The sequence below is a fragment of the Thalassophryne amazonica genome, chromosome 13 (assembly GCF_902500255.1).
Source record: "Thalassophryne amazonica chromosome 13, fThaAma1.1, whole genome shotgun sequence".
Taxonomy (NCBI): Eukaryota; Metazoa; Chordata; class Actinopteri; order Batrachoidiformes; family Batrachoididae; genus Thalassophryne; species Thalassophryne amazonica.
In genome coordinates this window covers 63730788-63757363 of record NC_047115.1, presented here as the reverse complement: position 1 = coordinate 63757363, position 26576 = coordinate 63730788, and the positions used below count along the sequence as shown (strand labels likewise).

Genomic DNA, 26576 nt, shown 5'->3' with positions numbered 1-26576 from the left:
AGGACGCTAATAAGTGTATATGGTATCAGAGCATCCAAGCCCGAAGATCGATCAAGGTGTCAACTAATCACCATCTGGTGGTGAGTTGGATCAGAGGGTAGGGGAGGACTTTGAACAGACCTGGTAAGCCCAAACAGATAGTGTGGGTGAACTGGGAATGTCTGGAGGAGCCCACTGTCCAACAGATCTTCTACTCACACCTTCGGTGGAGCTTTTCTCTTATCCCTGTAGAGGTTGGGGGCATTGAACCAGAATGGCCAATGTTCAAAGCTTCCATTGCAGAAGGTTCATCGGGGAGCTGTGGCCTGAAGGTCTTAGGTGCCTCAAGGGGCAGCAACCCTCAAACACCGTGGTGGACACCGGTGGTCAGGGAAGCTGTCTGACTGAAGAAGGAGTCCTTCTGGTATATGTTATCTTGGAGGCCTCCGGAGGTAGTTGTAAGGCACTGACAGGCCCGAAGGGCAGTGGCCTCTGTTGTGGGGGAGGCAAAGCAGCGGGTGTGGGAGGAGTTCAGAGCAACCATGGAGAAACTCTCAGTCAGCACCAAGGTGCTTCTGGAGGACTGTGAGGCACCTCAGGAGGGGAAAACAGGGAACCATCCAAGCTGTCTACAGTAAGGAAGGGACTCTGCTGACTTCAACTGAGGATGTAATCCACCACTGGAAGGAACACTTTGAGGAACATCCTACACCCTCTACAGTAGGGGCAAAGCTGTAAGATGATGGAGGATTATGATCAATCTTCCCTGGTGGAAGTCACTGAGGTAGTCAAACAACATTGCAGTGGCAAGGCCCCGGGGGTTGATGATATCTGTCTTGGATGAGATGCCTCTTCAACATTGTGTTGAGGTCTGGGACAGTGCCTAAGGAGTGGCAAACTGGTGTGGTGATCCCCATATTAAAAAAGAGGACCAGAGAATGTGTGCCAAATGCAGGGGCATCACACTACTCAGCTTCCCTGGTAAAGTCTACTCCAGGGTGCTGGAAGGGAGGGTTCGGCCGATAGTCAAACCTCTGATTGAAGAGGAACAATGTGGGGTCCATCCTGGTCATGGAACAAGTGACCAGCTCTTCACTCTCACAACGATCCTGGAGGGGGCCTGGGAGTATGCCCATCAAGTCTGCATGTGTTTGTGGACTTGGAGAAGGCGTATGATACCCCAGGAGATACTGTGGGAAGTGCTGCGGGAGTATGGAGTGAGCGGGTCACTTCTCAGGGCCATCCAATCTCTGTACTCACAAAGCGAGAGCTGTGTTTGGGTGCTCAGCAGTAAGTCGGACTCGTTTCCGGTGGGAGTTGGCCTCCGCCAGGGCTGCGCCTTGTCACCAATCCTGTTTGTGATATTCATGGACAGGATATCGAGGTGTAGTCAGGGGAGAAGGGTTTCCAGTTTGGTGGGCTCAGGGTCTCATCACTGCTTTTTGCAGATGCCCTGTTGGCTTCATCAACCAGTGACCTGCAGCACTCACTGGATCGGTTCGCAGCCGAGCGTGAAGCGGCTGGGATGAGGATCAGCACCTCTAAATCTGAGGCCATGGTTCTCAGCAGGAAACCAATGGATTGCCTACTACAGGTAGGGAATATGGTCTTGCCCCAAGTGAAGGAGTTCAAGTACCTTGGGGTCTTGTTTATGGGTGAGGGAACAATGGAGCGTGAGATTGGCCACAGAATCGGTGCAGCAGGGATGGTACTGCATTCGCTCGACCATACTGTTGTGGCGAAAAGGGAGCCAAACCAAAAGGCGAAGTTCTCGATCTACTGGTCAATCTTCATTCCTACTCTCACTTATGGTCATGAGGGTTGGGTCATGATCTTACTGCTGGGATAGGCTCCAGCTTCCCTGCAGCCCTTAACTCCAATAAGCGGGTATCGAAAATAAATGAATAAATAAATAAAAGGTGTCTGTCCTAAACTCTTGTGCGCTATATTTGTGCACTGTGATGCTGTTGGAGAGATCTTTCTTTATCTGTTACAAGGTTGGAGTGTGATGGTGTGGAGTGGAATGTGATATTTATTCATGATGTATATTTTCATTTCCATGTTAAGTGTCTGGACACCCTGTGAAACCTTAATCCTCCCTGTTCTTCCACTCAATATTAACACCGCCTCAGTTGTGGGGCGGAAGAAAAGTAGCATTCAAATTTGGTACAAACCAGAGTCATGAAATTTGTCTTTATTTTGTTATTTTACAATTAAATTTTTTACATATTGTTGTGTGCAGAGTGTGAGTCTGACTGCTGCATTCCTAAAATACAATGAATTCACTAGATGAGATGCAAGACAGTTTTGACCTGCTATAAGGTGGTCTAAAGTACAAATGTTTTCTCATGATGAATGGTTGAACATGCCAGTCCTGTGCCTCTTTTGTTAGGTGAACACACCCCTGGGCACACAGATGAGCACAAGTACATTTGGTATCGAAAGAAAATGGGAACTAGGTGTGAAAATGTCAGCTGCATTGGGTGCAAACTACTAACAACATTTGTGTTGCATTAAGTACTGCTTTGTGCACAGTGGAAGATAGAGTCTGTTGGCTTGGTCAGAAAGGCTCACTGACTAACAGAGGAAGAAGAGGAGAAACCAGCCTAAAAAGGTGGTTGGGTTCCATGAGACTGAGGGAGAAGCACTGCAACTGAGAGAGAATCAGAAGGGTTCCTGACATTTATAAAAAGTGAAATCTTTCAAGGGAGCATATTATCAGAGATTCAGAAGACGGTGTTCTCTTCTAACAATCGAATAAATACATCAAAGTAATTAATGATTTTCTTTCACATACAAAACAGTTTTTTGCATATTTCCTATTTGCTGCTTTTGCTCTGGTAGGCTCATATTGTTAAGTTAAAAATGTGCTTCAAATCAAGTCTAATCGATTTTTAAACGGCTTTCTCCCACTGCGACACACCACCCAGGGTCCCGCAGCTGAACTTTCCCCATGTCAGGCACCAACTAATTAGGATGTATTGTTGACGTTTGTGTGTTTGTGTATGTGTGAGATCACTAAATGTCACACCGGTGATGCAGGACAGTGGTGAGAGAGGAGACGTCATTTGTTCAGGAGGAACTCTTGCCTTTAGTGCCATCTCTCACACACACACACACACACACACACACACACACACACACACACACACACACACACACACACACACACACACACACACACACACACACAAATGTCTAACCCCTGCTGTGTATGTATAGGGCACCTCCGGATCCCTGGGAGGCTGATATAGAGTGGGAGAGCACCCCCTCCCTGTCCACAGCTCAGAGTAATGCCCAATTAACCTTTAGCAGCTCTATCCGGGGTCACATACACACACACAGACATACATCACAGGCAAATGGCACACATACAGTACACACACATACAGCTCATGCCCAAACCACACATTTTCACGACGACATCACCTCCGCCTGAGTGTTAACACCTGTGGTCCTCATACTACTGTACAACTGGACTTACAGTAGCTATGAGAGAGTAGTTTTAGGTACGAGTACCACAGAGTTCACAGTATGCACCTCTGAGTGCTGATTTGGAGGTCAATGATATATAGAGCATGGTTAAAAAAATAAAGAAAAAGAAAAACAAATCCATTGCAGCAGCTGTTGTTGCTCGAATGATTCTGTAAAAATACATGAAAAACACATGAATACCTTTACAGAACAACCTATAAATGTTAACGCATAAACCTGTAGTCATTTACACCTTTCTTCTGAATTAACATTATTACACTATTTTTAAACTAACTACTTCTGTAGAATTTAAATGCAGTTGTTACTTATTGTTCATTTTCTCCAGGCCATCTCAGGGGATTTTGTATGGGATCTACATGTTGATTTGGCTTTTCCAACACAACTCCAGCTGTATGAGGCTCCGTCCACACAGAGACATGTTTCAGGCCCATCCACAAAACTTTTGCATCATATTGCCATTTCGTCCACACGGAACTGGTGTATTATTCAGTGGGCAAAAATGCTACTATTTGAAAACGGTTCCCAAAGTGGATAAATCTGAAAATACCAGATTCGCGTCTTCGTGTGGACAAGCAAGACAATTTTTTTTAAACGATGCCATCATAGCCTTGCCTCTCTACACTCAGCTGATCATAATAAATGCCATGTTGTTGTTGTTGTTGTTGTTAACAGGGTAAATTAACATACTTTTTTTTGTCTTGGTGGAGTCATTTATTTTCATCACTAGCAGATGCTGAAGAGATGAAGGATGCCTGCGATGAACGCAGATCGTGAATAAAGGGCGTGATGTGATACGAAAAAAATAATTGCAGAAAAGACACTCATCTTTTAAAATAAGTTATTTTGTCTTCTTGTCAGTGGTGGGACAAAAGCTGTAAACTCTGGAACTCACTGCCCACAGATATTAAGGCTGTCAGCGAGTTGAAAATGTTCACCTTTAAACTTAAATCTTGACTTAAATCAAACCAAAACTGTACCCACCAGTAAACATATGAGAGTGAATGAATGAGATGAGTGAGATGAGAGTTTGAATTGCACTGTTCTATTTATTATAGATGTTCAAATGTAAATTAAGATGTTTGTAGGTCGTGTTGGAGTAGGAAAAGCCTAACCAGGGACGGGAGTTGTAAATTAGCACTTGTTGCCATACTCTGTATGCATCACATCAGCTGCAAGCTTTGATTTGTAGCTATGTCTGACTGTATTGTCCCTGTCAAATAAACTAATAAATAAATAAATAAATAAATAAAGCACGGGTGTTCTCCGGCTCAGGCTGAGAAATGCACCAGGAGCAAACACAGATGGACATCTTTGAAAATGCAAGCAATTTCGACGATAAAGAATTAAAGTGTTTCCAGACGTCATCTTCCAAAACAAGGGTGTCATGTGGACAACAGTTTTCATCAGGCTATGATGATGAATCCACATAAACAGGTCAGGAAAAAATACTTTATATTTACACTGTGTGCCACTTTGTAAAGTTTGACTTCTGCTGCTACATTGATTATCTCCTTAGACCAGTTATGCGCATGCTCCGCATATTCTTCTCCTTTTTTTTTTTGGAAGCATTACAGTGCCACATATAGGGATGGCGTATGTACTACAACATTTTCAAATGGTTTCACTGGATTCAGCACACGCAGATACTTCTTGAAATGGTGCCGTGTTTACGGAACATTTTTTGAAAATAACAAAAAAATATATCTTATAGGGAAAGTTCCGTTTCCGTGTAGACAAGGTCAAAAGTGAATGGGCCTCAGGCAGTCTTGAACCATCTTCAACATCACAAAAACCACTTCCACTCATGTGGGTGTGTAGGTGTCAAAATGAGGTACGTGTAGGCGCACTGCTGCTGCATTCATACATCTATCAAAAGAAAGCATTTCCATCTCAAATAACCAAAAACATGGTCAAAAGTCCAGCACTGTGTATGTATTTCTTTATTTAAAAAGTGCAGCACTCAGACACACATTACATCTGCAGATTCACAACACACGTACACCCAGGTTGCCTTTATTGTACATATTGACTGTATTATTGACATATATGACATATATGATCCACCACCACCTGTGAGCACAACAGCCACATACCAACACTTAGCTTGAAGTCAAAACTGAAAGATTTTGAACTTTTTGCACCCACCTCAGCACTGACAACTGTATTTTGTTTTGTCTCTAACTATGTATGTATAAGGATGGGTACCAAGAGATGTACTATTTATGTGCCGACCCAAATGGATTTATATCAGGTAAATAATTTGTGTGATACAGGGAGAAACTAAGGTAAAGCATCATAAAAGTTTGACTAAGCAACCATCAGTACCAGAGCTTCTTGTTTTAATATGAAGTTGTGCAAAATACTAAAACTCAGTTTAGTAAATTATTGTCAGTCCCATTACAGAAAAATGACCATCTACCGTCTGCCACTGTGGATGAGAGTAATTCTACTTTAACAACTGGTATGACAGCTTTTCTACCATCAGCATGTGAATGTAGCATAATGCTGTATTATGACCTCTTTTGGAAAGAGAAAAAAAAAAGACTGAGCAGAAGGAGCGAGAAAAAATATTGCATGAGAGATGCTTCTCTCCCTCTCGCTCAGTATCTGACTCTGTCTCTCTCTCACACATGTACTCCTTGAGGAAACACATATGTATGATAAATAGCATGACAATATTAAAATGGAGCTATATTCACCCACTAACATGTGCATGTGGCATGCAGCATCTGAAAAGAGGGTTTGGAAAATGAAGTGGTAGAAAAATAAATAGAGTACTTACAACTCACCTGACACACACAGCTGTTGCAGTATGTCATTGGTGACACAAGGAGCATATGAAAGGTTCAAATGCAAAATCCAGTAAATCCACAACCATGCTTTTATTTGAGACCATCATGCACTTGGCTGATTAGGTAAGTACAGTGTGCAAAATATGAAAGAATTTTCATTTTATTTATGGTAATCAGTGCATTTTCTAATGTGTTTTCCTTTAAATTCCTATTTTAAACTGCATATTTCTACATTTAAACAAAATGGACTTACTGAGCTTTGCATCAAAACTTCATACTGTTGCCAGTATAATTGATTCCAAGTAGTAACACTGCCAGCACAGATTACAGTAGTGTTCAGAATAATAGTAGTGCTATTTTACTAAAAAGATTAATCCAGGTTTTGAGTATATTTCTTATTGTTACATGGGAAACAAGGTACCAGTAGATTCAATAGATTCTCACAAATCCAACAAGACCAAGTATTTATGATATGCACACTCTTAAGGCTATGAAATTGGGCTATTAGTAAAAAAAAAAGTAGAAAAGGGGGTGTTCACAATAATAGTAGCATCTGCTGTTGATGCTACAAACTCAAAACTATTATGTTCAAACTGCTTTTTTATCAATCCTGTGAATCACTAAACTAGTATTTAGTTGTATAACCACAGTTTTTCATGATTTCTTCACATCTGCGAGGCATTAATTTTGTTGGTTTGGAACCAAGATTTGGCTCGGTTACTAGTGTGCTTGGGGTCATTGTCTTGTTGAAACACCCATTTCAAGGGTATGTCCTCTTCAGCATAAGGCAACATGACCTCTTCAAGTACTTTGACATATCCAAACTGATCCATGATCCCTGGTATGCGATATATAGGCCCAACACCATAGTAGGAGAAACATGCCCATATCATGATACTTGCACCACCATGCTTCACTGTCTTCACTGTGAACTGTGGCTTGAATTCAGAGTTTGGGGGTCGTCTCACAAACTGTCTGTGGCCCTTGGACCCAAAAAGAACAATTGTACTCTCATCAGTCCACAAAATATTCCTCTATTTCTCTTTAGGCCAGTTGATGTGTTCTTTGGTAAATTGTAACCTCTTCTGCACGTCTTTTATTTAACAGAGGGACTTTGCGGGGGATTCTTGCAAATAAATTAGCTTCACACAGGCGTCTTCTAACTATCACAGCACTTACAGGTAACTCCAGACTGTCTTTGATCATTCTGGAGCTGATCAATGGGTGAGCCTTTGCCATTCTGGTTATTCTTCTATCCATTTTGATGGTTGTTTTCTGTTTTCTTCCACGCATCTGTTTTTTTTTTTTTTTTGTCCATTTTAAAGCATGGGAGATCATTGTAGATGAACAGCCTATAATTTTTTGCACCTGCGTATAAGTTTTCCCCTCTCCAATCAACTTTTAATCAAACTACGCTGTTCTTCTGAACAATGTCTTGAATGTCCCATTTTCCTCAGGCTTTCAAAGAGAAAAGCATGTTCAACAGCTGCTGGCTTCATCCTTAAATAGGGGACATCTGATTCACACCTGTTTGTTCCACAAAATTGACAAACTCACTGACTGAATGACACACTACTATTATTGTGAACACCCCCTTTCTACTTTTTTTTAAATAATAGCCCAATTTCATAGCCTTAAGAGTGTGCATATCATGAATGCTTGGTCTTGTTGGATTTGTGAGAATCTACTGAATCTGCTGGTACCTTGTTTCCCATGTAACAATAAGAAATATAGTCAAAACCTGGATTAATCTTTTTAGTCACGTAGCACTACTATTATTCTGAACACTACTGTATATGCATGAACATACACAATGAAAATGAATTGAAAACAACCATAAAACACAATAAAAGTAAACACTCATGGAAACAAAAACAAAAAAACTGTTGTTACTACTTCATTGCTTCACCTCAGGGAGATTTGGTGGATTTGTACATGCAGACAGGTTGGCACTAATACACTTGCACTAATTCACTTGCATGCACTTTCTCAATATCACAGTACTGTATGCCTGACACAGTCTCATTTAAAGAGGATGTCAAGTGCCACCACTCTGTGTGATAGTATATTCAAAGTACATCATGACTAATGGACATAATAACCTTCATGTGTGCTCTGATCTCTGCTCCCCTCCACAGCATGTCTTTTTCCTGGTTCTCTCCCTCAGCCCCAACCAGTCCCAGCAGAAGACTGCCCCTCCCTGAGCCTGGTTCTGCTGGAGGTTTCTTCCTGTTAAAAGGGAGTTTTTCCTTCCCACTGTTGCCAAGTGCTTGCTCACAGGGGGTCATTTTGACCGTTGGGGTTTTTCCGTAATTATTGTATGGCCTTGCCTTACAATATAAAGCGCCTTGGGGCAACTGTTTGTTGTGATTTGGTGCTATATAAATAAAATTGATTTGATTTGATTTGATTTGATGTGCTGCTTTACAGCGAGTTAATGTGCCTGCTAAACCGCAAATACAACTCTGACATGCTCCAAAAGTATTTACAACACTTAATCTGCACCTGCCATCAAGATGTGTTTTGTTTCAAACAATATACTGCAGTAAACAGGAATCAACACTCAGGGGCCAATTTCACTAGCACAAGCTGCTATTAGGTCAATAAAGTTGTTTTTCCATGTGGTACCATATGCCAAATAAACATACGAGTTAAGACGTGTATATATACACAATACAATATACAATACATTAAGTATGCAATAAAACATGAATGACTATCTTTATTCTCACCGTGTTGGATCGCAGGGAGACTCGCCCCCCACAACGGGCACAGAATTTGATCTGGCAGTATGAGCACAGATTCCCACATCCATCTGCAAACTTTGTTTTGTGGCAGATTCCGCAGGTGGGCGCATCATCTCGGTGAACGGCTGAGCCCGCCGCCGCCGTAGCCTGCCTTATTACCGTCTCTCTGTAGCTGGACAACTGCTGCTGTATGCCTCTGGAAAATATATAAATAAAACACAGACATCAATTGTGGTGTCTTTTCAAACTTAAAAGCCTTTGGGTTCTTTAAGCTTTAAGTCATAAAAAGAATTTTCTTTGGCACCACTATAATTGTATTTATTAGCCTGTAAATAGGTGATTATGACATTACCAGTATGATCAAAATTTGCATTGTCTGGAAAAAAAATAATAGTTTCTCTGAAAGGAAAAAATTCAAATGAACAGATGGCCTTGAACTACTACATTCAGCAACAACTCATACAGTCTATGATAGCGACCATAGTGCCGTCCTCGATCACGTGGGGGCTTCCTCTGACTTTCGCTGATTGAGATATTAGGAAGCATACAGCAACAGCCAATCAGAGTCGGGAGGCCTGATAATGTTAGCTGACTGCTTGCTCAAACTAAATAATCCAATATCCTCCTGACTACCAGGACATACATACATACATACACACACACATATATATATATATATATATATATATATATATATATACACCATGGTCAGTGAGAATTCCATGTCTAACTGGCGTGCATTATTTTCGTGTATACGCACACGTAGTTCAGCGAGTTAAGTCACTGTAATATCACTCCGCTCTCGTCGTCACCATAGCAACAAGCAAAACAGTTGGTGCAGATCAGCTGTGTTTTGACAGGTAAATGACAGAAACGTGATAAAACATGGATTTCCAAGTGAATTAGAATATTTTTGGCCAAAATAAAATGTTTGAGGAATGGGAAGAGGACGAGAGCAAACGAGAAGAACAGCAAAAGCAACAGCATAAAGATTTAACATCAGACGAACTGGACAAGATTGAAGATGGGAAAGAAGAGAACACAAAAAAAGTTAATATAAATAAATATTTGTGTGTTAGCTCACTGTGTTGGACCATGGTATAATTGAACAACTCGGATTGAACAACTCGAAGCTGTGCATTATACGGTTTGAATGCACTTCGCGTTCACCAATTTGCTTTGCGTCGTGGTGGTGTTTTAGACTCCGCGTCATGCTTCTTGTTGTTTAATCCTTACACACACACACACACATATATATATACATATACATATATACACACATATATTGTGATATAACCCACAAACCCGAAGCTTAAAGCAGATAACCCGTAAGCTGGAGAGGAAATGGCATCTCACTAATTTAGAAGATCTTCATTTAGCCTGGAAAAAGAGTCTGTTGCTCTATAAAAAAGCCCTCCGTAAAGCTAGGACATCTTACTATTCATCACTAATTGAAGAAAATAAGAACAACCCTAACTGTAGCTAATTATAGACCAACCTTCCTTTTCTCTCAAAAGTTCTTGAAAGGGTAGCTGTAAAACAGCTAACTGATCATCTGCTGAGGAATGGTCTATTTGAAGAGTTTCAGTCAGGTTTCAGAATTCATCATAGTACAGAAACAGCATTAGTGAAGGTTACAAATGATCTTCTTATGGCCTCAGACAGTGGACTCATCTCTGTGCTCGTCCTGTTAGAACTTAGTGCAGTTTTTGATGCTGTTGACCATAAAATTTTATTACAGAGATTAGAGCATGCCATAGGTATTAAAGGCACTGCGCTGCAGTGGTTTGAATCATATTTATCTAATAGATTACAATTTGTTCATGTAAATGGGGAGTCTTCTTCACGGACTAAGGTTAATTATGGAGTTCCACAAGGTTCTGTGCTAGGACCGAATTTATTCACTTTATACATGCTTCCCTTAGGCAGTACTATTAGAAAGCATTGCTTAAATTTTCATTGTTACGCAGATGATACTCAGCTTTATCTATCCATGAAGCCAGAGGACACACACCAATTACACTCAACAAAAATATAAACGCAACACTTTTGGTTTTGCTCCCATTTTGTATGAGATGAACTCAAAGATCTAAAACTTTTTCCACATACACAATATCACCATTTCCCTCAAATATTGTTCACAAACCAGTCTAAATCTGTGACAGTGAGCACTTCTCCTTTGCTGAGATAATCCATCCCACCTCACAGGTGTGCCATACCAAGATGCTGATTAGACACCATGATTAGTGCACAGGTGTGCCTTAGACTGTCCACAATAAAAGGCCACTCTGAAAGGTGCAGTTTTGTTTTATTGGGGGGGATACCAGTCAGTATCTGGTGTGACCACCATTTGCCTCATGCAGTGTAACACATCTACTTCGCATAGAGTTGATCAGGTTGTCAATTGTGGCCTGTGGAATATTGGTCCACTCCTCTTCAATGGCTGTTCGAAGCTGCTGGATACTGGCAGGAACTGGTACACACTGTCGTATACGCTGGTCCAGAGCATCCCAAACATGCTCAATGGGTGACATGTCCGGTGAGTATGCCGGCCATGCAAGAACTGGGACATTTTCAGCTTCCAAGAATTGTGTACAGAATCTTGCAACATGGGGCCGTGCATTATCCTGCTGCAACATGAGGTGATGTTCTTGGATGTATGGCACAACAATGGGCCTCAGGATCTCGTCACGGTATCTCTGTGCATTCAAAATGCATCAATGACATCAGAAAACCGCTCACCCACACGACACCACACATGCTGTCTGCCATCTGCCTTGGACAGTGTGAACCGGGATTCATCCGTGAAGAGAACACCTCTCCAACGTGCCAAACGCCAGCGAATGTGAGCATTTGCCCACTCAAGTCGGTTACGACGACGAACTGGAGTCAAGTCGAGACACCGATGAGGACGATGAGCATGCAGATGAGCTTCCCTGAGACGGTTTCTGACAGTTTGTGCAGAAATTCTTTGGTTATGCAAACCGATTGTTTCAGCAGCTGTCCGAGTGGCTGGTCTCAGACGATCTTGGAGGTGAACATGCTGGATGTGGAGGTCCTGGGCTGGTGTGGTTACACGTGGTCTGCGGTTGTGAGGCTGGTTGGATGTACTGCCAAATTCTCTGAAATGCCTTTGGAGATGGCTTATGGTAGAGAAATGAACATTCAATACACGAGCAACAGCTCTGGTTGACATTCCTGCTGTCAGCATCCCAACTGCACGCTCCCTCAAATCTTGCGACATCTGTGGCATTGTGCTGTGTGATAAAACTGCACCTTTCAGAGTGGCCTTTTATTGTGGGCAGTCTAAGGCACACCTGTGCACTAATCATGGTGTCTAATCAGCATCTTGATATGGCACACCTGTGAGGTGGGATGGATTATCTCAGCAAAGGAGAAGTGCTCACTATCACAGATTTAGACTGGTTTGTGAACAATATTTGAGGGAAATGGTGATATTGTGCATATGGAAAAAGTTTTAGATCTTTGAGTTCATCTCATACAAAATGGGAGCAAAACCAAAAGTGTTGCGTTTATATTTTTGTTGAGTGTACATACATACATACATACATACAGGTGCTGGTCATATAATTTGAATATTGTGAAAAGGTTCAATATTGAAGACACCTGGTGACACACTCTAATCAGCTAATTAACTCAAAATACCTGCAAAGGCCTTTAACTGGTCTCTCAGTCTAGTTCTGTAGGCTATACAATCATGGGGAAGACTGCTGACTTGACGTCTTGTCTGGGCTAAAGACAAAAAGGACTGGACTGCTGCTGAGTGATCCAAAGTTATGTTCTCTGATGAAAGTAAATTTTGCATTTCCTTTGGAAATCAAGGTCCCAGAGTCTGGAGGAAGAGAGGAAAGGCACAGAATCCACGTTGCTTGAGGTCCAGTGTAAAGTTTCCACAGTCAGTGATGGTTCTGGGTGCCATGTCATCTGCTGGTGTTGGTCCACTGTGTTTTCTGAGGTCCAAAGTCAACTCAGCTGTCTACCAGTAAGTTGTAGAGCACTTCATGCTTCCTGCTGTTGATCAGCTTTATGGAGATGCAGATTACATTTTTCAGCAGGACTTGGCACCTTCACACAGTGTCAAAGCTACCAGTACCTGGTTTAAGGACCATGGTATCCCTGTACTTAACTGGCCAGCGAACTCGCCTGACCTTAACCCCATAGAAAATCTATGGGGTGTTGTGAAGAGGAAGATGCGACATGCCAGACCCAACAATGTTTCACTTTTTGAATGGAATTAGTGAAATAATCAACTTTTTCATGATATTCTGATTGTATATGACCAGCACCTGTGTGTGTATCTATATTATATACATATATATATATATATATATATATATATATATATGTATGTATGTCCTGGTAGTTAGGAGGATATTGCAGGAAATGCTTTGAAACACTCATCACTCATCTTCAACCGCTTTAAATATATGAGAAACAGCTTATTTTAAATCTGTTTCTCATATATTTTGTAAAAGTTAGTGTAGAAATACACACTTTAAAAAAACTAATAAATACTCTTTTTGACACCAAATAACACATCTGAAGTGATTTACAGGACATCGTATGGATGTTAGCGTGCATGCCCCATGTACAGCCATCACACAAGGTCAAAGGTAACTTCCGGTAATTTCAAAAGCTCATGCATGTGCACACACGCTTCCTCCTGCAGACACCGTCAAAAAGAAAATAAAATATCTTCATCTTCAACTGGTTGGCTGATCAGGTTGCAGGGGCAACAACTCTAGCAGGGGACCCCGGACTTCCCTTTCCCGGGCCACATTGACCACCTCTGACTGGGGGGTCCCGAGGCATTCCCAGGTCAGTGTGGAGATATAATCTCTCCATCTAGTCCTTGGTCTTCCCATGGGCATCCTTACCAGATGCCCGAACCACCTCAGATGGCTCCTTTCAAAGTGAAGGAGCAGCGGCTCTACTCTGAGCTCCCCACGGATGACCAAACGTCTGACCCTATCTCTAAGGGAGACACCAGCCACCCTCCGAAGGAAGCCCATTTCGGCCCATTTCTAGCAGCAATCTAGTTCTTTTGGTCATGACCCAACCCTCATGACCATAGGTGAGAGTAGGAACGAAGCTTGACCAGTAGATCGAGAGCTTGCCTTTTGGCTCAGCTCACTTTTCATCACAACAGTAAGGTAGAGTGAATGCAACACCACGCCTGCTCCTGCCAATGTCATGCTCCATTGTTCCCTCACTGGTGAACAAGACTCCAAGGTACTTGAACTCCTTCACTTGGGGCAAGACCGCATTCCCAACCCAGAGCAAGCAATCCATTTGTTTCCTGCTGAGAACCATGGCCTCAGATTTAGAGGTGCTGATCCTCATCCTAGCTGCTTCACACTCAGCTGTGAACCGATCCAGTGAGTGTTGGAGGTCACCGGCCAATGAAGCCAACAGGACCACATCATCTGCAAAAAGCAGTGATGAGTTCCTGAGGCCACCAAACTGGAAACCCTCCTGTCCCCAACTACGCCTCGATATCCTGTCCATGAAAATCACAAACAGGGTTGGTGACAAGGCACAGCCCTGGCGGAGGCCAACCCCCACCAGAAATGAGTCTGACTTACTGCCGAGCACCCGAACACAGCTCTCGCTTTGTGAGTACAGAAATTGGATGGCTCTGAGAAGGGACACCCTCACTCCATACTCCTGCAGCACCTCCCTCAGTATCTCCTGGGGTACCCTATCATGCGCCTTCTCCAAGTCCACAAAACACATGTAGATTGGATGGGCAGACTCCCAGGCACCCACCAGGTTGCTTGTGAGAGTGAAGAGCTGGTTGGTTGTTCCACGACCAGGATGGAAATAAAATATTTGTTATTGAATTCCCCCCATATGAGCTTGTCATTACAAAGAGCTGTAATTTTGCAAATTGAATAGCAATTTTACTCTCAGAAGGATATTCGAAAGGTCTTGGTTGTATGACTAACCAGTCTACATGTGTGTTGTGAACTTAGAAAAGGCATATGACCGGGTCCCTCTGGGTATCCTCTGGGTGCTGTGGGAGTATGATGTACTGGATTTGCTACAATGTGTGATCCGGTCTCTATATGACCACAGTAGGAGCTGTGCCTGGATTCTCTACATTACATCAGACCTGCTGGACTATGCCGGGGCTGCCCCTCGTCATCAGTCCTTTTCATGATATTCATGGAAAGGATTTCAAGGCACAGTCAGGGACCGGAGAGTGTCCAGTTTGGTGAGCTCAGAGTTGCATCGCTGCTTTTGTCAATGATGTGTTCCTGTTGGCTTCATCAGACAGTGGCCTCCAATGCACACTGAGCTGGTTTCAGGCTGAGTGTGAAGTGATTGGGATGAGAATCAGCATCTACCAATTTGAGACCATGGTCCTCGGTCAGAAATTCATTGTCAGAAAATTAAATATTCTGGTCTTTGACTGGGACACTAATAGAAAAAACCCACATCAAAAATCACATGAACACTATGATTCTTCTGGGTTTTGCACACAGCTGTGTATAGAGGGAAACATATGATATTTAACAAATATATCAAGCATAAACATGCAGCTTTAAAATTTCACCATGGTCTAGTCTAGTGATTGGAAGTAATGCAAATAATTCAGTTTCATATTGCAATAAAACACAATAAAAACTGTAACAGGAGATTATTTCAATGTGATGAAGGCAATAAGTAAAACCACTGGCTTTTGTTGAGAGAATGTTTTATGAGTTCATACTCAAGCAACAGTTTATGTATGCTGTCATTTGACACAAGCAAGTCTTCAGTTCGATATGAGTAACAAACAAGAGACTATTGGTTTTATCTGAGGTGTTACATGTGTTGATTAACTGGATTTGACAAGGCGGAGAATGAGGACAGGGCAAATAGAAGTTCAGGAGTGCAAGAGCTGACAGGAAGGAATTAAGGAAAGAAGCCAGGAAGGAAGCCTTTGTAGATGAAATGTCATAAATGCAATGTAATTGACCTCATTAGTTTTATAATGTTGAATGTATACCTGGCTATTCTATAATTCAACCTGAAATTTTGGCAAATAAGCCCATACACATTCCATTTATTTACAACCCAAATTCCAATTAAGTTGGGACACCATAAAGACTCTGTCTTTCTGGCGGGCTGTAATGTTGTCTAGCATATGTCAATGTTTGGAGCAAGGGTGCATTCAGGTGTTCTTGTACAATAATGAGCAGATTCTATTACTTAATAATTTATATATTTAAGATATCATAATCATTGGTAGTAGTAATATTAGTAGCATTAGCAGGAGCATTAATATTTAAGAATAAATTGATGCAGTTTGAATTATGATGAATATGAAAAGATTTTGAAGGTTTTGACTGTTTTTTTTTTTTCTTTTTTGTGATCCGAATGAATTGAGCATGCATAGCAGAGCTGGCTGAAACTCCATAGTTATGGCCACACCCGTCACTATGGGCGGGCCCTAGGGGGCAGTGCCCACCCACTGATATGCTTAGGCCCGCCCACCCAAGTCAGATCACAGTCACAGATATCAAATAAATAAATAGATAAATAAAATCCTAATTTCATTTTATTGTACTTGCTTTGGGTTAAAATGGCCAGTGTTGCATAATCACTGACATCAAATATATTAAAACCGTGTGAGTTTGTTGGAAAGTTTGTCTACATATGTAATCACGTCAGTGTTGCCCAGCAACAATCAGTTACCACATTTATGGGGGGAAAATGAAGTGTGAGTTTTTGCCAGCAGACAGCAGCTAGTTTTTGTGCTTTCCTAAATATGGATATACGTAACTGGTTTAAAACCCCAACATCGGTAACTTTGGATAAACCAACACATGATGTCGTTGGCAAAGAAAACCCTGGACCCATTTCTACCTCCGTGGATCCTGTACTGACACAGGGTGGACGAAAGAGAGGACAGCGCTGACACTCTACTCAAAGTAGGTCCAAATTTTTATTGTGTGTGTGTGTGTGTGTGTCAGAGGCGATTGCTAAGACTGCAAGTGAAGCTCAGCTTCCCCTAAACTGTCAAAAAATAAGTGATCAAATATATACTGTTGTGTGTACATGTCATTGACTAAATATGCGCTACAACGCGCTCAACTTTTTTTCAGAATCAGCTTCTTATCACTGGTAACGACGCGACTTTCCTCTCACTCATTCCCGCAGCTTCACAGTGCTTTAAACAGTGTGGACGCTGAGTCCACAGAGTTCAGTAGCGAAGCAAAAAGTGCAGCAAAACGAGACGAGTCATTGGATAAATGCTGGGCTTTGTCACGCCCATCGGACGCTCAGCGTATCTGGGGGTCTATGGGGCAGTGGGCTGGCCTGGACGCTCAGCTTCTGCATGATGATTGGATGATCTGTCTGAGGCTGAATCCCTTTTTGATTGACAGCGAAATGAGCGAATCAGCGATCTTTTGCTGTAAACATCCGTGGGAGCATTTTTTAATTTTCATTCTGTTCTGAGTTGAACCGGAGACTTTCCTAATCCTCTTAATGGGATTTTCTTTGTTAAAAACGACTAGTGACAAATCGAGCTTCTATTTCTGGTGTGGTTTTTTTTTTGTAGCTACTTGTGTTTTGAGACTGACTTCTATCACTCTTTCTGACATCTATCGCAGTTTCTGTCCCTACCGAGCAGCGGGTGCTGCTGAGCTCCTCCACCGTCACAAAGCACTCAGGCGGACAAACTTCACACTAGCCTCGCGCCAGTCCCAGCTAGCGAGCTAGCTAGGTAGCAAGCTGCACATAATGGCAGACAATTTGAATGTTGTGGACCGGATTTTGGCGAAGCCATTTGATAGTCTTCCTTAACGAAGAAAAACTTAGAGTTAAACAGCAGGGCAGATCAACTCCTCAGATTAATTTGGTGCAAAAGGTGGGGAAAAGTAACAGGTCTTTTCAGCTGTCCTGGTATGACAAAGTGAGCTGGCTGACTGGAAGTGCTGTAACAAATAAAATGTACTGTTTCTTGAAAAGGAACGGAGGGTAGAATTGACGAATAAATAAACCGACACATTTTATGATGTAGGCCGAAATTGAGCTTCCCCTCCTTGAAAGACCAGTATCCACCACTGGTGCGTGTGTGTGTGTGTGTGATGGCAATTGGTACTATTGTTACTGCTACCCCTCTGTTGGTTGCTTTGAAATGCACCCACCGTGGTTTTTTGTTTGTTTGTTTGTTTAGTTTGAGATGCTGGTTGTCATCTAATACGTCATGTGCACACTCAGTTGGTGGTGGTGGTGGCGGTGTGTGTGTGTGTGTGTGTGTGTGTGTTGGCAATTGGTAGCTACCCCTCTGTTGGTTGCTTTGAAATGCACCCGCCGTGGTGTTTTTTTTGTTTGTTTAGTTCGAGATGCTGCGTGTGATCTAATACGTTATTTGTACTTGTGTGTGCGAGTGAGTGAGTGAGAGAGAGAGAGAGAGAGAGCGCTGGTCCGGTCATGGTTAATGTGATGATTATTGTGAGGGATTAGGGCTGCGTGAATAGTAAAAATAAGCAAAAATAAGCTATCATAAGCCCCCCTTAAGACTGAGATCTGTCGACGGGACTGGTTATGGCCACAAGACTTTGTGCAATAACATATTCTCTTGGAAATGAATAACTCTTGAAAAATCAGTATTTGCATTTTAAGATGATTTCCATCTTGCTGGCAACTATATATATGGGCACTAGTTTGGGTAGTGTTTATAAAATAGGTAGTTGACATTTTTCAAGGGTGATAAATTATGCAAAGTTTCTGTAATGAGTTGGAATGGCATGTGAGTCCAGAATGTTTTTAGAACATTAGACCTTACACCTCAATAGGTTTTAGAAGAACTCAAGCATATTATTTCCTGTTAATTATGTAATTTTTTAATGTTAATTTAATGTCTTAATGTATTTATAAATTGTTTAGGTTCTTGTTATCATATACACACCATTATTATTATTATTATTATTATGATAATTTTGATCATTTCATTATTACTTTGACTCATTTAATTTGTAAATGGACCACAATGGGGAAAAAAAAAATCAATTTTCTTGTGTCATCCATTTATTTTCAATGAATTTACAATTCTATTATGCACTTACGTCGAACTTACTAAACAAAATCACGCACAACTACATGCATGCATGCTTTTAATATATAGATGATTTACTGCTCCCGACTGGAATGGCGTGTGAGTCCATAATGTAATTATCGACATCCATTGTTCAGTGTTGTTAGCTAATATCTGTAGTTTCTCCAAAAATATTAGTCCTACCAATGTTCCATTTTGGTGGCTTTCATCCTTGACCCAAAATACATACATACATACAAGTACACACACACACACACACATATATATATATATTATATATATATATATATGTTTGTCCATGATTGAAGTAATACACACACACACACACACATTTTTGTCTTTTCTGCATTCTGCTGCAAGAAATTGCATCTATTTTTACACATCCACAAAGAGAGACAGTGTCAGAAGACATCAAATGCACTACAGTTTCACTCATGATAACAGAAACATGATACTTAACTAAACTGACTAAACCAATTGAACTACAAAAACACAATAAATCAATAACACTAACAACACTGTTAAATTATCACGAACCACAATAACAATATTTAAAACCCCAAACTCCCATGGTGCATTGCAGCACAAAGTCCATTATTCACTGTTGTTAGCTAATATCGCAAATTTCTCCAAAAAATATTAGTGCTATCAACTTTCCATTTTTGCAGCATTCATCCTTGACTCAATATACATAATCATACCAAACGGCAAATGTCAGCCCTCCCCAGTTTCTCTGTCATCAAAGCCATACACACGCACACACAGGCCACTTGGCTGTTATATACACACACACACACACACACACACACACACACACACACACACACACACACACACACACACACACACACACACACACACACACACACACACACACACACATACATATAGGCCAATTAAGGTTTCGCAGTTCAGTCTGTGTTTTATTTATTAGCACAAGCAGGCTATGTGAGTTATATTGTTTGTTACATGTAAAATTTTGTGAAGATGGACTAAAATGACTGAGCTATGTGCTTTAATTTTGTGCATCACACAGGTAAAGCAAATTCATCATAGTACAACTGTTGTCCATTAGAGGTGGCTGGATCGATCCTAATATCGATAATATTGATACCAACGCTGGTATTATATTGAATGATCCTCGTGTAAAAAGATCGATACTCAAGCTTTTTTCTTCTCCCACATGCACTGACTGCTGTGCACGCAGATTCATCAAAGTCTGCTCTCTGTAAGAGCAGCGCTGCGCTGTGTCACACAACATGGAGCAACCTTGTATTGTGGTTTGTCAGCCTCTCCCTCAGGAGATTTTGTTTTAAGTTGTGTTGAGTGATTTTTTTTTAAACAAAAATGTTGATTGTGATAATGAAGTATTTTGTTGTCACGTACAATGTTTGGCAAAATTCTATCCTAGGTCTTTTGGATCCTTTGGATCTATGAAGCTTAAATATGAAAAAGTATCAGTATTGGTATCAATATTGGCGATACTAGGTCTGTACTTACTTGGTAGCGGATCAATACCAAAATTCCCGGTATCGCCCACCTCTATTGTCCATATCTTGTATGCCCAATGCTTCACAGAATACACAAGACACAAAAACATAAAATCTTGAGTCAAAAGTCATTCACGTTTTTTTTTTTTTTTTAAAGGTAAACCGAACTGCTGGAATTTATGTTTTAACACTTTCAAAATGCCCCTTCTCTTGTGATACTGATACTAACTGCTTGCAGTAGAGTACTTACAGAGTGGGAGTCAGTGATGTAGCCTCCTCCCCCATCAAGCCGGCCACAAAAAAAAAAAAAAAAAAAAATCTCAGCAGGAGAAGTCAGAAAGAAAGAAGTCCGACATGCAGTTCTTTGATGGAAAAATCAACATTGTTCCCCTGGGAGGAGTAGGAATGTAGAACAAACCACTGCTCCAAAAACACCACAGAGAAAACCCCTCTGAGGCTGACAGGACACACTGGGCGAAACACAACCCAACCTCAACTGTTAACACCTGCCCACACACACACACACACACACACACACTCCTGAATCTGATCTCAATCAAGTGCTATTCTTGTGTGCATAGTTGTACAACTGACATAAATGTACAGCTTTTGCATGCAAACTGCAATTTATGCAAACCACCAGTGATGACAATGTTCTTTAAATATGCTTGCTTAAACCTGTGAACCTGCACACAGCCAACAGTCACAAAGAAAGTCACATTTTATTCTCAAGACAAGCTAAATATTCATATTACTTAACTACAGCAGAGCAGGAAACATTTATTTCAATTACGTTTTTGCAATAAGTGAGCCAGAGGACATAACGTAAAAGCACAGAAACAACTAAACATACATCAAAATATATCCCTGCAAATCAGTCAAACACACCACATCATAAAACTGACTTTTTCAGGTGAGAAAAATAAATCTTTATTACATCAAATAACAGTGTCAGGAAATGGGGGAGGATGCTCGATCGTTATATGAACAAGAATGAGAGGAAGATAAAGTGAGTGGAAAAGAAACAGAGAAAGAGGGGAAGAGGAGGAGATCAGAGGAACCACCAACACAGTGTGATGGAGAAAAAGGCAGCGTGCTCATTAAAACGTACAGGAAAGCATCCATATTTAAATGCAGCCAGACACAAGGTTAAAGGAAAGCAAGAAGAAAAGCTTCACTTTTCTGTGTGAAGAACTTAAACCTTTTGTGTGTGTTTACGTGGCTGCATATATTTCCATATTTTAAACAATGATGTATGATTCAAAGTATCATTAACATAAAGTTGTACAGCCTTAAGATGTGCACTGACTCCTTACAGAGAAACCTCAGCTTTGTCCATGAGAGTGTTAATGAACGAAACAAGTATAAGCAGTCGTTTAGTCATTTCATTGGTTTGTTCCTGTAGTTTGTCTTCTATGTTGACGTCCCCCAACATGATTATACAGCAGCTGAAAATGAATCTTAATTGTTGGTTTTTCACAGCAGAATGTGAATGAAGATAAGTCACTTTGCAGTTTTAATTGCACTAAAACTTCAAAATTTGCCAACTTGGAGATAACCCCTGCAAAAGAAGTTTTCTCTTTGTACTACCTACCCTACAACTAACACAAATAGCATAGCCTAAATCCCCTGTCACACAAATGGCGTGTTTGTGACATTAAGATGCATGTAGCACCACTATCCGCCACAGAAACGCCACATAGTTCCTGTCATTGTTCAGGGTGTGGCAAGTTTTTTTCACGTTCAAAGCACTCGCCGCTCAGCTTCACTCAGCATGTGGTCACCTCACGTCATCACGTGATTACATCAGACATGCTTGAACCCTCGTGGGCATGCGAGAGTTTTTTCACACCTGTCGGTTACATCATTCGCCTGTGGGCAATCTTTGAGTGAGGAGTCGCCCCCCCCTCTTGTCGTTTTTTCGTTGTTTAGGAATGGCTCAGAGACTGCTGCTTTGTTTGATAAAAATGTTTTCAAAAACTGTAAGGCACAACTGAGTGGACACCATTCGATAAATTCAGCTGGTTTTCGATACAAATTTTAACGGCTGATGAGAGATTTTGGTCTGGTAGTGTCGCTTTAAGGACGGCCCACGGCGCCTGACAGCGATCTGCGCTTCGAGGCGGCGGCGTCTCGCCATTTCAAGTTGAAAACTTCCACATTTCAGGCTCTGTTGACCCAGGAAGTCATCAGAGAGCAGAGAACTTTCACAAGAAGTCGGCATGAGGAATTTATTCGGACATTCCATTCTTAACGGACATTTTGTAATGAAAGAACGTGCGGGCAGAGTCGCATGTCGGGCCGGACCCGACCGTGGGGGGTCGCGACAGGAAAAACACCTCCGTTGGAAACCTTAACGGGCAAGTTGGAACATGCCCAAGCTGTTAAACAATTTCTCAGTTACTCACTTGTTGAAAGCCATCAAAAGCCGCCTGAATTTTACAAATGGTTTTCAACACGGAGGTGTTTTTCCTGTCACGGCGCACACAGATTTTGCGCGCACGTCTTTCATTACAAAATGTCCTTAAACAGTGGAATGTCCGCATAAAGTCCTCATGCCGGCCTCTTCTGAATCTTCTCTGTTCTCTCACGACGTGCTGGGTGAATTAAGCTTTAAATTAGGATGTTTTCAGGTCGAAACAGGCCGACGACCGCACCTGGAAGCGCTGCGCGATGTCCCGCTCCGTGGGAAGTTCTTACAGCAACAGAAACACTCCATAATCTCTCATCAGCTGTTAAACTTTTCACCGAAAACCAGCTAAATTTCTCGAATAGTGTCCACTTGGATATTCCTCACAGGTCCAGAAAAATTTTTGATAAAGCAACGCGCGCCATCTCGAGCAGCGTGTGAAACAAAGGAATTCAGTTGAGAGGGCTGAACCACATCTCACTCAAGGCCTGCCCACAGGGAAATGACGTCACCGACATGCGTGAAAAAACTCACGCATGCGCACGAGGGTTCAAGCATGATTGGTGTAATCGCACGTCATTCAAATCCATATAGTTAAAAAAAAAAAAAAAGTCGGTTTCTTATCTAATAGACCTCGTACATATTTGATCCACTGTTGATTTTGCAAGTTTTCCCGCTTACAAAGAATGGAAAGGTATGTAATTTTATCATAAGTACACTTCAACTGTGAGAAACAGAATAAAAAAAAAAAAAATCCAGAAAATCACAATGTATGATTTTTTTTTTTTTTGTAGAGGTGCACCGATCAGGATTTTTTAGGCCGATCACCGATCACCGAAATTTTGATCTGCTGATACCGATCAAGGCCAATACCGATCAAGTACATATTTGGATCATGCCCAAAATAAGAATATAGGTCTAATGTATAGGACTATTTTTGCATTAAAACTTAATGATGAAAACAAAAAACATGTATTCAAATAAAGACACTAGAATAAACTGCCAACTTTTGTTTTATTACACTGACTTTGTTCTACCAGCAAGCTTTTTTTTCCATGTTTCATGTTGCTCAGGTTACAGCCTACAGAGAATACGTTGAGAATGTAAAATACAACCCTCATTCTATGGGGTTAAAATTGTCTCATTAATATTTGTAAATGCACACAGGGTGATCTACAAATAATCACTGATTTGCAAATGTGTCCAGATATCCACAAATGCAAATTTCATATTTGTAACTTGTAAACTGGTCTTTGCAAATAATGTTGTATTTGCAAATATAAAACTTAATTTGTAAAAAAAAAAAAAAAATTACATTTGTAAAACTGGAAATTGTATTTGTGAATTGAGTTTCAGCATTTGTGGATCACCAGTTACATGCATTCATCGCTTTCCTCTGTGACGTCATTTTGAGACATTCTTTTTGCGAAATCCACAGATCCACAAACAAATGCCGACTGATTCACAAATACACACTCACGCACACTGGACATCCACTAGATGGCAGTGTGGTTCCATTCATTACACAGCAGTCTATTTAGATATCTCAGAGCCATTTGACTCATTTTGACTTCTGATATGAGCTGGACGGACATGGACTACATTAGATGATGGCGACTGCTCTCCTTGTCCGTCCAGCTCATATCAGAAGTCAAAATGAGTTTATGTCACAGAGGAAAGCGTGTCATGACAGGACCAAGCGCTCCCTGCACTACTGCCTGCACTGTTGTGATCGGTCCTTTTGATCGGCGCATTTTGCCAATCACCAATCAAACCGATCAAGGCGTGATCGGCCGATAATGATCAGTGCTTGATCGATCGGTGCATCTCTAATTTTTTGAATAGTTATTTTGCATTTCATTGCATGAAATAAGTATTTGATCACCTACCAACCAGCAAGAATTCTGGCTCTCACAGATGTTTGTTCAATGTTGTTAGCTAATATCCGTAGGTTCTCCAAAAATATTAGCTCTATCAACAATCCATTTTGGCAGTGTTCATCCTTGACCCAGGATTCATAAGCATACAAAATGTTGGGAAAGTGTAGTGACACGGACCCACAACAGGGGGCGTAAATGAACGGACAATAGAGGGAGTTAAATGTGAACACTTTACTGTTGTGAATGTCACAACCACACACAGCAGATTATAGAATAAATACAAGTCAATGAATAAAGGTGTCGTGTGGGCAGGCTCGACGATAGGAGACGTCCGTCTGGAGATGAACCGGAACCACACGATTTCCACCGCCACCGAACCCGAAGGATACTGGAGCCGCCAGGTCCCGAATTCCCCAGGTGGCCACCGTCTCAGCGTGTCGGATCTGGTACTGCTGGCGGAGAGCAAAGACAGTCAAGTGTGGGTGTGTGCACACCCCGTAACAATAACGGTGGGAATTCCACCTCTACCTCTAACACACACTCATGCAGCGTCTGAGTACCACTTATCTGGTGGGAAGTAGAACGAAACAGTCGCGACCCACGCCGGTCCTCTGGGTAGACAGCTGCAACAAAGTAGCTCTTGAAATCAATTTGTACAATACGCAGGCAGAGAACGTTACCTCCAAAGAAGTACGATATCTCGGCGACGTGGTGGAGGTGTCATCCTGCTTTTATCCGGGGTGAAGTGCAGATGATCGGTGACAGCTGTCATAGTTGATGAGTGACAGCTGTCACCTCGGCTGTTCCTGTAAGGCGGCAGCGCCCCCTCGTGCCTGAAGCCCGCACTTCAGGCAGGGCGCCCTCTGGTGGTGGGCCAGCAGTACCTCCTCTTCTGGCAGCCCACACAACACAAAATGGCAAACATCAGCTCACCCCAGTTTCTCTGTGATCAAAGTTACACACACACATGCACACACAGCATTTTGTCTTTCCCGCATTCTGCTGCAAGCAGGTGCTTGTAATTTTAGACAGGCAGAAACAGAGACAATGCGCTACAATTTTCACTCATGGTACCGGCAATTTGACAATAACTCACTCATGGTAACGTCAACATGAGACTTAAATTCACTAAACAAACTGAATGACAAAAACACAATAAATCAATAACACTTACAACATTGTTAAATGAACATGAATCACAATAACAACATTTAATACCCCATAACCCCAAACTGCCATGGCACATTGCAGCACAATGTCCATTGTTTACTGGTTAGCTAAAATTGCTCATTTATCCAAAAACATTCATCCTATCAACTCTCTGTTTTCACAGCATTCATCCTTGACCCAAAATACATAAGCATACCAAAGTACAAATGTCAACTCTCCTCGGTTTTTGCGTGATCGATCAATATCAAACATCATATCAAATATTAGAAAGTTGGTGGTTTTTCTTTTGTTCGTTTGCTTTTGATTTTTCCTGCTTGGCAGAATGAAACCAAAGGTAGCCAGAAAAGCCAGGAAAAAGTGATTTTATTTTAACCGCTCCCAGTGTATGTTTTGGAAAAAGGTATGGTAATTCTCCCAACCGCAGAGAGGAAAAATCAGCCCAGAATGCATTGCTTTGTAAACATCTGGTTTTTGTATTTTGTTTTTCAGTCAGATGAATTTATGGGCCCACAGTTTATAATGCTTGACTTCCACGTTTGTT

The 26576-nt window shown here is 41.5% G+C and overlaps 1 protein-coding gene across 13 annotated transcripts in view; it reads right to left on the bottom strand.

Moving 5' to 3' along the window:
- The window catches only part of LOC117523394 (regulating synaptic membrane exocytosis protein 1-like), a 343959-nt gene that overhangs the window by 212933 nt on the left and 104450 nt on the right, over positions 1 to 26576 (bottom strand). For all 13 annotated transcript variants that reach the window (XM_034184908.1, XM_034184909.1, XM_034184910.1 and 10 more), the window contains exon 3: positions 8999 to 9209. The gene's annotated coding sequence lies outside the window, so the exon portion shown is untranslated. The remainder of the gene's footprint in view (positions 1 to 8998; positions 9210 to 26576) is intronic.